The sequence below is a fragment of the Humulus lupulus genome, chromosome 4 (genome assembly GCF_963169125.1).
Source record: "Humulus lupulus chromosome 4, drHumLupu1.1, whole genome shotgun sequence".
Taxonomy (NCBI): domain Eukaryota; kingdom Viridiplantae; phylum Streptophyta; class Magnoliopsida; order Rosales; family Cannabaceae; genus Humulus; species Humulus lupulus.
Genome location: NC_084796.1, coordinates 158924883 through 158942821, shown reverse-complemented (window position 1 = coordinate 158942821; position 17939 = coordinate 158924883). Strand labels below are relative to the sequence as shown.

Here is a 17939-nt window from a genome sequence, read left to right as displayed (position 1 = left end):
TTGAAAAACGGATCAAAGAGGGAAAAAACTGTTTTCTGAAAAAGAACTTTTTCAACTCCTAAAGGGCGGGAAAATACCCAGTTTTTCACCTAGCTTAAAGGTTGAATTTTTACGTCGATCTTACGCCTTAAGCCTATGATCCTTACTATCAAACTAAGTCCTAACCTATAGAAAGCATAAAGACGCCCTATTACTTAGCAATGGAAGGTTTATGCAAAAGAAAAAATCCTCATGAAACCCTATTCGAAAACACAGAAATCACAGAGCATAGAAACGGCGTGCATGGCATAATGAAAAATTTAGAAAGACAGTGATTACCTGGGCGAAGATGGAGGTTCGAAAGAGAATGAAAAAGTTCGAGTCAGGAAGATCCTCAGCTAGGGGACTGTCTGGTTTCAAAGCTCTGAAGGCAAAGTTCTTGAAGTTCTTGACAAAGACGGTAAGAAAAACCTTTTTGAGAAGAAAAAGGAGGTATTTATGGAGACCGAGGTATGGCTAAAAAGTAACAATCATTATTTTTTTAATTCTCAAAACGTGGGGAAGTGTACAAGCCGTCAATTTGTTTCTTGAAAACTGAAAAGGCTTGATTAGACATAATTATGTCACAATTTTAAAAAACGCACAGGGATGCTGACAGGCATCGTGGGGATATGAACGGTTGCTTCCTTAAAGTTTCTTTATTGCTGGTCGCACTAAACGAACTTGGGTGGCAAATGTTATCCAAAAAACAAGCATGGATGACATGGCAAACATTTAGTACACATGGGTAACATCTGGCAGAATTTGTGCTCGACTATCGATCAGGAAGACATCTAGTGTCACGATGTTCGATTTCTTCATACGACCAGCCTAGTCGTATGATGTACGCGGAAAAGATCTTATACAGTTATGATAGTATCTGAAATTATCTCCCATGATTTCCTGAGTATCCGATTATTTAGGAAATAATATCTGTAACAAATTAATGTAAATCCTCCTTGAGTCTATAAATAGAGAAGGAGGGCTCAAGGGAAAGGGATCTTCTTCTTCTTTCTTGCTTTCGGATCACTAGAGATTAAAGTTATCTTATTTGATACATTGTATTTATCTTCAGAGGTTGTTGAAACTCATTGGACCCTAGTTCTTTGATCACTCCTTTGAATCCTATATCAATAACAATTCAAGTGGACGTAGGTTATTACCAGATTCTAGGGCCGAACCACTATAAACCCTTGTGTTCTTTATCATTTCGCCATCACATTCTTTCCAACGTGTTTGTCCACAGCAAGCAAAGTTGACTCCGTGTCAGTTGGCCAAAATCAGGGTCAACAATAGTCTTCCTCACCAAGCCTTTGATCAACCTAGAACTAGTGTGAGCTAGTTCTCAACACATGAGATAGAGATCTAGAAGGGAAGAAGAGATAGTGGCTAAGAAAGGATTAAATTGTCTAGGTTTTCACTTACCCAATGAATTAACTAAGACTTCCTTATCTTGAAAATCCTAGATATCATATTTCTTATGTAGGCAACTTAATGGGCTTTATTTTAATTTCAATTTAAATTTAAATTTAAATTAATTAAAAAAAAAAAAAAAAAAAAAGCCTTGGGCTCCAACAAATGGACTTGGGCCCAATCTCTTTGTTTTGAATTTAAATCCTAATTGGGCCTAAATTCAAAGAATTTTATTTATTTATTTTTAATTAATTAATTAAATCCTTATTCAAATTAACTAATTATAATTTGAAACTTGATTTAATATTATTTATTTATATTGACACCAATTTATCAATATTAATAAATTTACTCAAAGATTCTCTTTTATTCTCTAAATCTCATATCTTTATAATTTTCCAAAATTGACCCAGTCAACTTTAAAAATCTTAATTGATAATTAAATCAATTAATTGAGACATTCTAGATGATTTACTCAAAGGTGATGCGGGGACCATGGATCCATGAAATCAAGCTCCAACAAGTTACCGTGAATTTATTTATGAATAATTTCACTACCTTATTAATTCCTCGTGACTCCACTATAGACTCAAAATTGAACCCTTGAATTCATAGAACACATTTTCCAAACCATAAATATGTTATCCATTGTTAAAATCATTACAGTCAGTCAATCCTCTATCGATGACTTACTAACGGGCCAGGTGCAAATTACTGTTTTATCCTTCATTAGTATTTTATCCTTAACTCCCACTAAGTTCCTTATAAATGATATTTTTGTGAACTTAATCACATAAATGAGATCTCAATTATTTAACCTATTGAACAAAGAAATTAAGGAAATCAACTTTTCACTTCTCATGCAAAAGTTATGGATTTCATATCTATGAATAATACTCCCACTCAATTACACTACTGAATCTCCAAGATGTAAATATGGGAAAGACCGTAGGATAAGCTGGTAATGAACAAGTCAAAAGATTTAAATGATATATTTAGCAGAATATTATCATTCAGAAATAAGATCGACTTAACTTATGGTCAACGTTGTGATATTGATTAGATTCGATAACAACGATACTTATTTATCAATCAATAATCAATATCGGTCCTAGTCCGATGTAACTAAATACATCTGATCTTATCTATTTGGTCAATGCCTTGGACAAGACATCAAACCTCGAATGTGTAAGTAGATCATATCGTAGATTACTAGATCAGTGAAAATCCAATGCACTGACTTAATCTTACGACTCGTTCTTTTGAACATATAATTACAACTATAATCCACTGTGACCTAGTCACTATAATTGTAATTATCCATATGTTTGGGATTTTATAAATGTTTGTATTATTTCAATAATCATGTCATAAAACAAGCAAGCAACACGATTGTCAAACTAAATGATTTCTACTATTTTTATCGATAATATAAAATCGTGTTACATGTCTGACATAATTTTATAAGTGTTTAAAACCCAACACCTTTCTGTATGCTTACTCCTCTTATGACTTCGAGGTTCTTTCGAGTTGGCTATTGCTCCTGTGTTGTCACAAAACAACACAAGCAGTTTATCCATATCTAGAATAACACCAAGATCTGAATAAAACTTCTTTAGACAGACCATTTTCTTAGCTGCTTCAGACGCATCTATGTCCTCAGCCTCCTAGGTGGAATTTGAGATCGCGGACTGCTTTGCACTTCTCCATATCACAGCTCCACCCCCAAGAGTAAACACCATTCCAGAAGTAGACTTCCTGTCATAGACATCAGTCTGAAAATCTGAATTGGTGTAGCCTACAGGGTTCATAACACCACCCTTGTAGACTAACATATAATCCCTAGTCCGCCTTAAATACTTCAGAATGTGCTTAATTGTTATCTAATGTTCCGGTCCTGGGTTTGACTGATACATGCTCACTACTCCCACTGCATAGCATATATTTGGTCTAGTATATAACATACCATACATCATACTTCCAACTGCAGATGCATAAGGAACTTTTCTTATTGCATCTTCCTCTTCAGGAGTCTGAGGAGACTGCTTTTTTGAAAGATGAATTCCATGGCAGGACGGTAGACGTCCTGTCTTGGAATTTTTCATTGAGAAACGTTCAAGTACTTTATCAATGTAAGCTGCTTGAGATAAAGCTAAGAGTTTGTTCTTTCTATCCCTAATGAGCTGTGATAACTCTACAAAATAGAGTTATTTTACCATATTTTATATGCTAATTGTTGCTTAGTTCTTGAGTTTTTAATAGATTTATTAAGCTTTTAAGTCATTTTGAATTTATGGGGTTTATTTTGATTTCATATATTTTTGTGTGTTTTTATAGTTATTTTGTTGTAGTTTAATTATTTGAATTATTGAGTTTAGTTAGAAGTAAAAAAAAATGCACTTTTGTTGATCTTTAATGATAAATTAAATTAAATTTTAATTAAATATTTTCAAATAATTAATATGATTTATTTATAATTGAAAATATTTTATTGTGATTTAATTTATTTTTATGTGGTAGGAATTGTGTTGTATTTTTGTTGTGTTTGAAAAATAAAGAGAAAGAAAGGAAAATGACATTTTTGAAGGGAGAAGAAGCCACCAAGTCAGCCCAAAGGCCCAGCTACCCAGCCACACACCCACGGCCCGAAGCTCCTCCTGGACCCGCTTGCTGCTCGGCCACACGCCCAGCTACTTCCCAGCCACACGGGCCCGCGCCCAGCTGCCTCACCCAGCCCTTCCTGCCACAGTGTGCCTGCTCCCTCACAGCCCTCTCGGCCCAGTGGCTTGCCAGCAGCTGCCAAGCCTAGCAAACATTTGAGAGAAAATTTTCCTTGAGCCCACCAAAGGTCTCCTTGTACCTTGTCTCAAAAATGCCACCTTTTTACCCAAACTTTCCACATATTTCACCACAAAATCATCATTACACCCTATAATTTACCTCTACATGCCATAATTGTTTATTTTTAGTTAATTTAATCAATTTAATTAATTTAAATTGATTATTTTAATACTCTCATTTTGGATATAAGTATGTAATTTCAAGACCATTTTTGGGGTGCTTAATTTTGGGTAACCATCATCTTTTCTACCATTTCACTAACCATTCTCTCTTCCATTTTAGTGTTTTTCAAGAGCATTTTCAAGTATGTATTTTATTTATTTTGTAATTTCTATTCTAGTTATGTGTTTCTAATCTTTTTCATAAGATTATTAAGATCACGATGAAGCAACTTGAAGCTAGATAATATTTATGTTGTATGTTGATTTCCCTTGTAATGCAAGAAAGTTTACCGATTTTTCTTCTTCATATATGTCTTTCCTCTTTAAAGTCGTATATGTTGATTGTTAGATAATATTGTTTTGTTCTTTATTTTGCAAAACATAATATTCTTTGTGTAAGATGTGTCATTAAATTGTACACATCCAATGCTTAGAACGAAAATATTATGTTTTGCCGTATAATAATGTTATTTGATTTTTTGTTGTTTCATTAGGTTAATTCACATTAAATACTTTGAAATTATATTGTTTTGAAAAGTGAAGAAAGATCCTATCTTTTTAGAAATAATTAGTGCTTAAAAGTATAAATCTATTTGGAAAATGATAGTTTGACTTATTTTAAGTATCACTAAAACTTGGGAATCAATGTACTAATAAGTATTATTAAACTTACAATTTGTGGATTCTAGTATCTTAATAATATTTCTTTTACAACTTATTTTCAAATCATAATTTGTTTATTTTTATTCTCTTAAATAGCATTATTTTAAATCTCTTATTTTATGTTCATAACATTAAATCTCATCAATCTTTGGAGCTAGGTTAGAATTTATTAATTTTGGTTTAAAATTGTTTTCTTTTTTTATTTTAGACAATTCCTTTGGGTTCGACCCCGTGCTTACACGAACACTATACTTCATATACGATTCGTGTGCTTACGAGTTATAAATATTTAAAACATACCCATTTTGGGTCCATCAAGTTTTTGGCGCTGTTGCCGGGGAGTTGCAAGAAAAGAAACGAATTTTTTCTCAAGGTTAGTGAATTCTTCTACTAGTTATTTAATTTTTGCACTTAAAAAATATATATAAAATATATATTTAAACTATAAATACTAAAAAGAAAAAGATAAAAAGAAAATTTGGGACGGTTCTACCACCCATTAAAAAAACTTATATTTTTATATTTATTATTTTTTATTAGTTGACGGCACTTGTGCTCCTAATTTTGTTGTAACTTTGTTATAGTTTGTTTTCCTTGTATATCTTTGTTAGTTGACGACACTTGTGCCTTCTAACCTTTGTTGTAATTTTCTTTATTTATCTTGTTGTGATATTGTTTTTTTTTTTTTTGCAATTTACTAGTTGATGGAAATTTTGCTTCCTAGCTAGTTGATGGCAATTTTGCCTCCTAGTCTTTTATCTTATGTTTTAGTTGATGGCATGCTATGCCTCCCTTATTTTTGTTATGATTGATGGCATGCTATGCCTCCCTACTCTTGCCTAATTTTTTATAGTCTTATTTAATTTTAACTTATTTTTCTTTGTCATTTATCATATTATTATGTAATTGTGAAAAAAAAATAAGTGAAAAAAAACATAAATCTTTGTCACCATAAGCAATTTTTGCTTAAAGGAAATTTGAACAAAATTCTCAATTCGCATCTACTAATTAACCTCAGGGAGTTGTTACTAGTGTATGAGTAAGTGGAATCAAATAGGCATGGGGACAAGTAAACCATAAAAATTATATTGTTGTGAAATCTCTAAAAATTCTAAGTATGCCCTGTGGTTGCGGTTTTAACTGATCTTCCACATCAGAAAATTGCTTGTTTGTGATTATCTTTGTTGCCTTGTTTGTGAAAATTGTATGCACCATTGTGAACGTAACTCTAAAAATTGATTAGTAAAAAGACATTTATCTTTGTTTGAAACTGAAAGTGTTAGTAAAAATTTGAGCATCATGGAACCAATTGCTAATATTAATAAAAATCATGTTGATGAAAATGTTGTGCTTGAATATTTTGCACCTATTTCATCTAATGCTCCTTCATGTATTATTTTTCCTACCACTTCTGCTACCCATTTTGAGCTTAAACCATCAATCATTCATCTGTTGCCATCTTTTTATGGGTTAGATAGAGAGGATCCTTACATGCACGTCAAAGATTTCATAGAAATTTGCTCAACATTTAAATTTCAAAATTTTTCTAATGAGTCGGTCAAACTAAGATTATTCCCTTTTTCATTAAAAGACAAATCAAAAGCTTGGTTAAATTCCCTTCCCATGGGGTCTATAACTACATGAGATCAGCTTTATAATAAATTCTTGCTAGAATTTTTTCCTATGTCTAAAACAGATAGTCTAAGGAGAGAAATCTCCGAGTTTTTTCAAAAAGATAATGAAGAGTTTTATGAATGTTGGGAAAGATTTAAAGATTTATTATTAAAATGTCATCATCATGGTTTTGATAAATGGAGACTTGTACAATATTCTTATGAAGATTTGACTCCCTCTAATCGTCAAATGATACAATCTATGCATACTGGAAATTTTTTAAAATTTCAAGGATAAGAGGCTCGGGATGCCCTTGAAGATTTTTCTGTCAATTATCAACAATGAAATTATTTTGATCCTAGGTTTAGGTCAAATAATTCACCAAAAAGAGGAGGAAGGTATGAAGTAAAAGATGAATTAGACTTAAGAACATCCTTAGACAAATTAGCGAGAAAAGTAGAAGCTTTAGCATAAGCCAAACTATAAATTCTCCAATACAACCAAGAAAAGATGTTTGTTTTATATGTTCTAGTCCTTGCCATAATGCTCAATCATGTCCTTCCTACTAAGAAGCCTTTTCTGAGGAAGCCAATGCTCTTCATGTTTATGGGAAACCAAATGATAGCCCATTTTCATCCACTTATAATCCAAATTGGAGAAACCATCCAAACTTTTCATGGAGACAAAACCAACCTCCAATGAATCAAGGACACCAATACAACACGCAAAACCAAACACATGCCCCACAAAATCAACCATATCCTCAACAAAGGAAACTTTCCTTAGAAGATACTTTACATCAATTTATGGAATCCACTCAACAAATCCTACAAAATAAGTCTCAATCAATAACCAAACTCGAGACACAAGTAGGATAACTCGCTACTTCTTTAGTTGATAGATAAAAAGGAACATTCTCTAGTCAACCTATCCCAAATCCAAAAGGTTAATATGAGATAGGAAAGTCTAGTCATAATGGAGAAGTCAAATCAATTTCAACTCTTAGGTCCGGAAAGAACATTGTTTAACCCGATTACATACCCGAGGTTGAAAAAGAAAAAGAAAAGAGTCAACCTTCTAGTTCTAATGCCAATGACTCTTCAAACAAGGATACTCCAATCCATCCTTTCATTCCAAAAGCCCCATTCCCACAAAGATTACTTCCAATTAAAAAAGGCAGTCAATATAATGACATCTTAGAAGTTTTTAAACAAGTTAGTATCAATATCCCCTTCTTGGATGCCATTAAACAAATCCCTGCCTACTCTAAATTTTTGAAGGATCTTTGTACAGTAAAAAGAAACACTAATGTTCCTAAAAAGACATTTTTAACTTAACAAGCTAGTTCCATTATTCAATATAAGAGTCTTGTTAAATATAAAGATCTTGGGTGTCCCACAATTTCATGCATTATTGGTGATCATTTTATTAACAAGGTTTACTTGATTTGGGTGCTACTGTGAATTTATTGCCTTATTCTATTTATAAGCAACTTGGTCTTGGTAAACTAAAACCTACTTCTATAAATCTTCAATTAGTCGATCGTTCTGTGAAAATTCCTAGGGGCATTATAGAAGATGTTTTAATCAAAGTTGATAAATTTTACTTTCCTGTTGAGTTCATTGGTCTTGATACTCAACCTATGGAAAATGTGCACGCTCAAGTTCCTATCATTTTAGGTAGACCATTCTTTGCTACATCTAATGCAATCATTAATTGTCATAATAGTATTTTGAAATTATCTTTTGGAAATATGACTGTTGAATTGAATGTATTTAATGTTGCTAAATCTGTTGAGTGTGAGGAAGTGCATGAAGTTAACATGATAGATAGTATTTGTGAAGATGATGGAAAGGACTTACTTGACTTTTGTGAAAAATACTTTGGTATTAACTTGCATGTTGATGATTCTAATGATGATGTGAATTCTTTGCTAGAGTCTATACCCTTAGATGAAACCAAAGTTGAACCTTTTTCACCCTTAGATCACGTTCAATGAACTTCTTAGTCTCCTAAGTTAGACCTTAAACCTTTGCCAGAAAATTTAAAAAATGCTTTTCTAGGAGAGTCTGAAACCTTACCTATAATCATAGCATCCGCCTTAGATAAAGAACAAGAAGATAAATTGTTAGATGTCCATAGAAAACATAAAAAATTCATAGGTTGGACCATTGGAGACATTAAAGGAATCAGCCCATCCATATGTATGCATATAATCCATCTAGAAGAGAATGCTAAAACCTCTCGGGAATGTCAAAGAAGACTAAATCCAAATATGAAAGAGGTAGTTAGAGAAGAGGTCATAAAATTATTAGACGTAGGTATCATTTACCCTATTTCTGATAGTCAATGGGTTAGACCAGTTCAAGTTGTGCCTAAGAAGTCTGGGATCACAGTTGTTGAAAATGAGAAAAATGAATTAATCCCTACTAGAGTACAAACGGGGTGGAGAATGTGCATAGACTATAGAAAGCTGAATAATGTTACTAGAAAATATCATTTTCCATTATCATTTATTGATCAAATGCTTGAATGTTTAGCTGGCCATGCATATTATTGCTTTCTTGATGGGTATTCGGGATATAACCAAATCCCCATTGCCCCAGAAGATCAAGAAAAGACTACATTTACATGCCCTTTCGGGACTTTTTCCTATCGTCGCATGCCTTTTGGATTATGCTATGCACCTGCGACTTTTCAAAGGTGTATGATTTCAATTTTTCCTAAAATGGTTGAAAGATTTCTTGAAGTGTTTATGGATGATTTTTCTGTTTTTGGTTCCTCTTTTGATGAATGTTTGCGCCATCTTTCACTTGTTTTAATTCGTTGTAAAGAGAAAAACCTTGTGCTTAACTGGGAAAAATGTCATTTTATGGTTAAGAAAGGAATTTTTTTAGGTCATGTAATCTCATCTGAGGGAATAGAAGTTGATAAAGATAAAGTTGATCTTATTTCAAAACTTCCCCCACCTAAAACTGTGAAAGAAATTAGATCATTTTTAGGCCATGCCGGTTTCTATAGAAGGTTTATAAAAGACTTCAGCAAAATTTCTCGGCCTTTATGCCATTTACTTGGAAAAGAAAATGATTTTGTCTTTAATAATTATTACCATGTTGCCTTTGAGAAATTGAAAAATTTGTTGACTACTACACCCATTATTCAACCCCCTGATTGGAAAATACATTTTGAAATAATGTGTGATTCTTCTGATTATGCTATAGGTGTTGTCTTAGGAAAAAGACTTGAAAAAATACCTCATGTAATTTACTATGCTAGCAAAACTTTAAATGTTGCTCAATTAAATTATTCCACAACCAATAAAGAATTGCTTGCTGTTGTTTTTGCATTGGAGAAATTTAGATCTTATTTGTTAGGGTCTAAAATTATTGTCTATTTTGATCATGCTACATTAAAATATCTCTTATCGAAAAAGATGCTAAGTCTCGTTTGATCCATTGGATCCTACTTTTACAAGAATTCGACTTAGAAATACATGATAAAAAGGGATCTAAAAATATTGTTGCTAATCATTTATCTAGACTAGTTGTTGAAACTATAAATGATTCTACTCCTATCACTAAAACTTTTCCTGATAAACAATTGATGCATGTTTCTTCTTTTCCTTGGTATGCTGATATTGTGAATTATTTGGTGACTAAAGAAATACCATTTCATTGGTCTAAGCATGATAAATCTAAATTTTATTCTGAGGTGAAATTTTTTATTTGGGATGATCCTTACTTGTTTAAATACTGCCCTGATCAAATAATTAGAAGATGCATTCCAAATTGTGACCAATCTAAAATTATATCTTTTTGTCATGATCATGCATGTGGAGGACATTTTAGTTGTAAGAAAACAACTGCTAAAGTCTTACAATGTGATTTTTATTGGCCTACTATCTTTCATGATACATATGTGTATTGTAAAGCTTGTGAACGTTGCCAAAAGTTAGGAAGTTTAACTAGACGAAACATGATGCCTTTGAATCCTATTCTTATAATTGACATATTTGATGTTTGGGGCATTGATTTTATGGGACCATTTCCTAACTCTTTTGGTAATATTCTTGTTGGAGTTGATTATGTGTCTAAATGGGTTGAAGCTATTGCATGCCACACTAATGACCACAAAGTTGTGCTTCGATTTTTGAAAGAAAATATATTTTCCCATTGTGGTTCACCACGTGCTATCGTTAGTGATAACGTCACACACTTTTGTAATAAGCAATTTGAACATTTGATGAAACAATATGGCATTACACATAAAGTCTCAACACCATATCACCCACAAACTAGTGGTCAAGTTGAAGTGTCTAATAGGGAAGTTAAGCACATTTTAGAAAAAACTATGAATCCAACTAGGAAAGATTGGTCCTTAAGACTCACTGATGCATTATGGGCATATCGTACTTCGTACAAAATGCTCATTGGCATGTCACCCTACAGACTTGTGTATGGGAAGGCGTGCCACTTACCTGTTAAGTTAGAACATAGTCTTTTGGGCTATTAAGCAGTTAAATTTTTCTCTAGACAAGGCAGGTGAGAAAAGAAAACTTCAATTGAATGAGCTAGACGAAATTAGGAATGATGCATATGACTATTCAAAAAAGTAAAAGGATCGGATGAAATTTTACCATGATAAAAATATTTTGAGAAAAGATTTTTCTCCAGGTCAGAAAGTCCTTTTATACAACTCTCGGTTGCATTTATTTCTAGGAAAATTACGTTCTAGGTGGACCGGTCCCTATATTGTTCGAGTCGTTTTTCCACATGGGGCTATCGAAATTGAAAATCCTAACAATATTGATATTTTAAAGTTAATGGACAAAAATTAAATTTTCTTTTTCTTGAGGACTACCAAAATTTTAAGTTTGGGGGTGTGATAACTCTACAAAATAGAGTTATTTTACTATATTTTATATGCTAATTGTTGCTTAGTTCTTGAGTTTTTAATTTATTTATTAAGTTTTTAAGTAATTTTGAATTTATGGGGTTTATTTTGATTTCATATATTTTTGTGTGTTTTTATAGTTATTCTGTTGTAGTTTAATTATTTGAATTATTGAGTTTAGTTAGAAGTAAAAAAAATGCACTTTTGTTGATATTTAATGATAAACTAAATTAAGTATTTTCAAATAATTAATATGATTTATTTATAATTGAAAATATTTGATTGTGATTTAATTTATTTTTATGTTGTAGGAATTATGTTATATTTTTGTTGTGTTTGAAAAATAAAGTGAAAGAAAGGAAAATGGCATTTTTGAAGGGAGAAGAAGCCACCAAGTCAGCCCAAAGGCCCAACTGCTCAGCCACACACCCATGGCTCGAAGCTCCTCCTGGGCCCGCCTGCTGCTCGGCCCACACGCCTAGCTGCTTCCCAACCACACGCGCCCACGCCTAGCTGCCTCATCCAGCCCCTCCTGCCACAATGGGCCTACTCCCTCTTGGCCCAGTGGCCTGCAAGCAGCTGCCAATCCCAGCAAACATTTGAGAGAAAAATTTCCTTGAGCCCACCAATGGTGTCCTTATCCCCTTGTACCAAAAATCCCACCTTTTTACCCAAATTTTCCACATATTTCACCACAAAATTATCATTATACCCTATAATTTACCTCTACATGCCATATTTATTTATTTTTAGTTAATTTAATCAATTTAATTAATTTAAATTGATTATTTTAATACTCTCATTTGGGTTATAAATATGTAATTTCAAGACCATTTTTTGGGTGCTTAATTTTGGGTAACCATCATCTTTTCTACAATTTCTCTCTACCATTCTCTCTTCCATTTTAGTGTTTTTCAAGAGCATTTTCAAGTATGTATTTTATTTATTTTGTACTTTCTATTCTATTTATGTGCTTCTGATCTTTTTCGTAAGATTATTAAGATCATGATGAAGCAACTTGTAACTTGATAATATTTATGTTGTGTGTTGATTTCCCTTGTAATGCAAAAAAGATTATGGATTTTTCTTCTTCATATATGTCTTTCATATTTAATATCTTATATTTTGGATTGTTAGATAATATTGCTTTGTTCTTCATTTTGCAAAACATAATATTCTTTGTGTAAAATGTGTCATTAAATTGTATACATCCAATGCTTAGAACAAAAATATTATGTTTTGCCTTATAAATAATGTTATTTAATTTTTTTTTTGTTTCATTAGGTTGATTCACATTAAATACTTTGAAATTATATTGTTTTGAAAAGTGAAGAAAAATCCTATCTTTTTAGAAATAATTTGTGCTTAAAAATATAAATCTATTTGGAAAATGATAGTTTGACTTATTTTAAGTATCACTAAAACTTGGGAATCAATGTACTAATAAGTATTATTAAACTTACATTTTGTGGATTCTAGAATCTTAATAATCTTTCTTTTACAACTTATTTTCAAATCATAATTGGTTTATTTTTATTCCCTTAAATAACTTTATTTTAAATCTTTTATTTTATGTTCATAACATTAAATCTCATCAATCTTTGGAGCTAGGTTAGAATTTATCAATTTTGGTTTAAAATAGTTTTCTTTTTTATTTTAGATAATTCCTTTGGGTTCGACCTCGTGCTTACACGAACACTATACTTCATATATGATTCATGCGCTTGCGAGTTATAAATATTTAAAACATAACAATTTTGGGTCCATCAATCTGGATACCAAGAACATAACTTGCTTCACAAAATCCTTCATTTGGAATTGAGTGCTCAACCAATTCTTCACATCCGACAATTTCTTAACATTGTTTCCAATGATTAAGATGTCATCTATATAAAGAACTAGGAATACAACTATTTGATTTGCCTTCAGTTGGTAAACACAAGGCTCATCAATATTTTGTTCAAAGCCATAAGTTTTGATTATTTCATCAAACCTAAGGTTCCAAGAACGAGAAGCTTGCTTAAGTCCATAAATAGACCTATTCAACTTGCAAAGTTTTCCTTCTCGTCCAGCTACTTTAAATCCTTCTGAATGATCCATATAAATGACTTCGTCAAGCTTCCCATTAAGAAAAGTTGTCTTGACATCCATTTGCCAGATGTCATAGTCGAGAGCAGCTGCTATGGATAGGAGGATGCGAATGGACTTGAGCATGGCTACCGGACTAAAAGTTTCCACATAGTCCACACCTTCTCTTTGGGTATAACCCTTTTTCACTAATCAAGCTTTATAATTTTCGATATTTCCATCAACACATCATTTCTTCTTGTAGATCTACTTGAACCCAATGGCCATAAAGTCACTAGGAGCTTTCATAAGATTCCAGACAGAATTTGAGTACATGGACTCGATTTCCTGTTTCATGGCTTCAAGCCATATTTCCTTTTCAGGGCTATCCATTGCCTATTTGAAAGACAATAGATCATTGTCACTAGTTTCACCAACAACCATATTGATTTCACCATCCAAACCATTGTGAACTGGGTTCCTAGAAACCCTCCCACTACGACGAGGCTCCGTGATTGTTTGCTCAGGAATAGTGGTACTTTCTTCATTTAAATCGACTTGCATCGGTTTGACTTGAAGTGTTAGAATTTCATCATCAACTAGCGTTGATGACGATGGATCATTGGTTGGAGTCAATCCTTCAGCCATCTCCTCTAAAACTACTTTGCTGCGTGGTTTGAAGTTTTGGACATGGTCATTTTCCAGAAAAGTAGCATTCGTAGAAGTAAATACTTTCTTTTCTGAATGACTATAAAAATTCCACCCCGAGTGCCTTTAGGATAGCCAACAAACATGAAAACTTCTGTTCGCGGTTTTCCTTCCTTTTTCCTCAGGACGTGAGCGGGACACCTCTAGATTCTAAAATGACATAAACTAGGTTCACGACCATTCCAACGTTCTAAAGGTGTTTTGGGGATTGATTTGGATGGTACGACATTTAGAATGTTTTCACAGTTTCAATTGCATGTCCCCAGAATGAAGTTGGCATAATTGAGTAACTAAGCATGCATCTAACCATTTCCAATAAAGTTCTGTTCCGACGTTCCGCTACACCATTTTATTGCGGTGTACCCGGGGTAGTAAGTTGTGATAAAATCCCAAGTTCAGTTAAATGATCTTGGAACTGCATATCCAAATATTCTCCATTCCTATTTAGATTATAAGATCTTTAACATTTTACCTAATTGGTTCTGAGCCATAGCTAGGAATTCCTGAAACTTTGAAAATGTTTATGATTTCCTATGCATTAGGTAAAGACATGAGTATATAGAGTAATCATCAATGAAAGTGATGAAATACTCAAAACCACCCCTGGCTTGTACATTCAAAGGTCCACAAACATCTGAGTGAACAAGTCCAAGGGGTTATTTGGCCCTATCACCCTTTATAGAGAGTGAACGTTTGGTCAGTTTGCCTTCTAGAAAAGATTCACAAACAAGTAATTCACCTAAGGTGAGTTCCCTCAAAGGCTCGTCCTTTGTAAGTATTTGAATTTTATCATAGCCAATGTGACCTAGTCTCAAATGCCATAAATATGTCATGTTATCGTTATTAGTCTTTTGACGTTTATTGGTCCTAGGTTTAACTACTTTGAATAAATCATTATTAAGCGTGAGGGGTTCGTTAGGTCGCAGAATATAAAGCCCGTTTTCCAAACATGCAATACACAATAGTGATCCATTGAATGAAATAGATATATTAGAACTTGTGAAAGTCATAACAAATTGTTCTAATTGCAACATGGAAGCTGAAATTAAATTTCTACTAAAATCTGGAATAAAAAATACATCTTTCAAAAGTAAATTTTTATTTCTGAACTTCAGGCGAGCTCTTCCTCGAGCTTGGACTGTAATGAACGCTCTGTTCCCAACTCTAAGCTTTAAGCTCCCTTCATCCCACGATTCAAGAAGCTATAAATAGTTACAAACATGGTTAGTAGATGCAGAATCAACAATCCAAACTAATTTATCATTCTCTAAAACACATGTTTCTTAGATAAATGAAATATTACTTATTTTTCGCTTCTAGAAACTTGGGGCAATCCTGTTTCCAAAGCCCCTTCTCTTTGCAGTGAAAGCATTTACCTTTACTATTTTTGTTTTTCTTTTCCTCCCCTTAGGCGTCTATGCACTTGGTTGTGCACTCGTCTTTGTAGCCTTTGCAGGCTCGGGGTTGGTGTTTTGTCCACCTTTCATTTTGTTTCCAGCTTTCGAAGATGAAGCTAAGTTTGCTTCAGCCTTAGCTAGATCAGCAGCAGCAGTAATCTTCTTTTCTCCTCCCTTACTAGGTCCACCCATGATAGACTCGAAAGTTTGAATCTCGTTCGTGAGTTGTGTTAGACCATAGTTGAGTTTATGATAGGAATAATGCCCTTAAAGCAATTTTAGTTGATAAATTTTTTAAATGAAATAAATAATTGAATTGAATTATTATATATATAGACTATGTTCGATATTATATTGAAAATACTAAGTAAATATTAGGAAATTCCAAAGTTTATCTATGTGGCCTTAATCTCATATTGGTATGAGACGATTGAGATTAAGATAATAAACTGAAAACAATTTGCAGTAAAATAAAGTTATGAAATCTTTAGATTAATTACTGCTAGTACGGTCCACTAGTATTATGAATACATGTGACCTAGATCTGGGTTACTAGTGTAGTAGGACACTTTAGTGGAGGTACTTTGCATGCTGAGAGTATGTAGAACTGGACTAAATGTTATTTGTTAATACTTATTTAAACATTGTTTCATAGTATTAATCAAACACATCAAACGATGATCTTAATCCTGAGGTTGCTACGAACTCCTACATATGTCATCTAATCCTTTGATTCATGCATTTAGGTTTTTCAGAATGATCAGGCTAAGAACAATTGTTTTGGGGACTCAATGATATATATGGCTGGGGACGTAGTTTAACAGATATGAAATCTATACCTTCTTATAGATTGAATAATGATTCCCTATTGGGTTGGCTTCTGAAACTGAAAAGGTTATGAGCGCCCACATCACAAACTTGTTGTAACACAACCTTCACTAGTAAAGTCAATGGTACTCTAGGAACAAGAAATAGCTAAAAGTTTAAAACGATAATTTTATTATCTTTTAATTATGAACCATTACTAGAGGATTAACGTTGTATGTAATATTTATATCAATTGACACTTTATTCTTTAATAAAGTACTCAGTAAATATATGTCTGTAATTATCAAGAGTTAAATCTCATATTTATAGTGGAGTAATCATGAGATTAATAAATATGATTATTTAATCAAAGAACTTTGATTAATAATATAATATTCATTGGAGCTTCATATTATAGGTCCATAGGTCCCGATGGTGTAAGAGTTGATACAAAGGTATAACTGTAATTTGGGAATTTGAGAAGAATTTTATTCTTCGAGTCAAGTATGCAATTATATGATAATTGAGGTTGAATAGTTAATTTGGAATTAATTATTAATTTTTGAAAAATATATTTATTAATTTAAATATGTAAATTTCGAATTTCATATATATAAATGAAGAAATTAATTTTTGAAATTAATAATTTTATTTGAGTGGGAGAAAATGAAATTGGTAGGTCAAAAATAGTTTTTGATTTATTTAATTTTAAAAATTGATAATAATGATGATCATCATTTTGAATTTTGAACTTTGAACTTTGAATTTAAAATTTAAAACTTGAAATATGGCTGTCATCTTTTTCCTTAAAAATATAAATACCTTATTTTGTGGGAGATTACTTTTAATTGAATAATTAAATAAAAGAAAAATGCAAAATTCCTGAAAAGGGAATAGTGAGTCACGCATGACACAATCCAGAGACTGTGTCATGCGTGTACCACATATTCTGATATTGTATCAGTGTATTTTTTATTTTATTTATTTAATATTTTAATAATTTGAAAATAATTTTTCAAATTTGGTAAGTTAGATATTTACCTAAATCAAATCTTATCATCATTATAATATTTTATAATATTACAATTATTATTAGGAATAATAAGGTAATAGAAATATCTCTATATACATATGATATAGAATAAAGAGAAAAGAAGAGAACACAATACACTACACATATCAGATACAATTCAGAAAAATTCTTAGAATTTATGTTAGACAAAAACTCTTTCTTTCTTCTTCTTCTTCTTTATTCTATTCATTCTCAGACCATAATTCAAGTTCTCATGTGTTGAGAAATACTTGTGATTCCTAAAAATACAAACTCATGTTCTCTATGTGCCCACACACATCTTGA

The 17939-nt window shown here is 32.2% G+C and overlaps 1 non-coding gene across 1 annotated transcript; it reads right to left on the bottom strand.

Moving 5' to 3' along the window:
• Positions 1 to 6794: 6794 nt before the first annotated feature.
• Positions 6795 to 6901, bottom strand: LOC133833534 (small nucleolar RNA R71). The gene has a single exon (XR_009892910.1). It is a non-coding gene; the product is annotated as a small nucleolar RNA R71 (small nucleolar RNA).
• Between the last annotated feature and the right edge of the window lie 11038 nt (positions 6902 to 17939).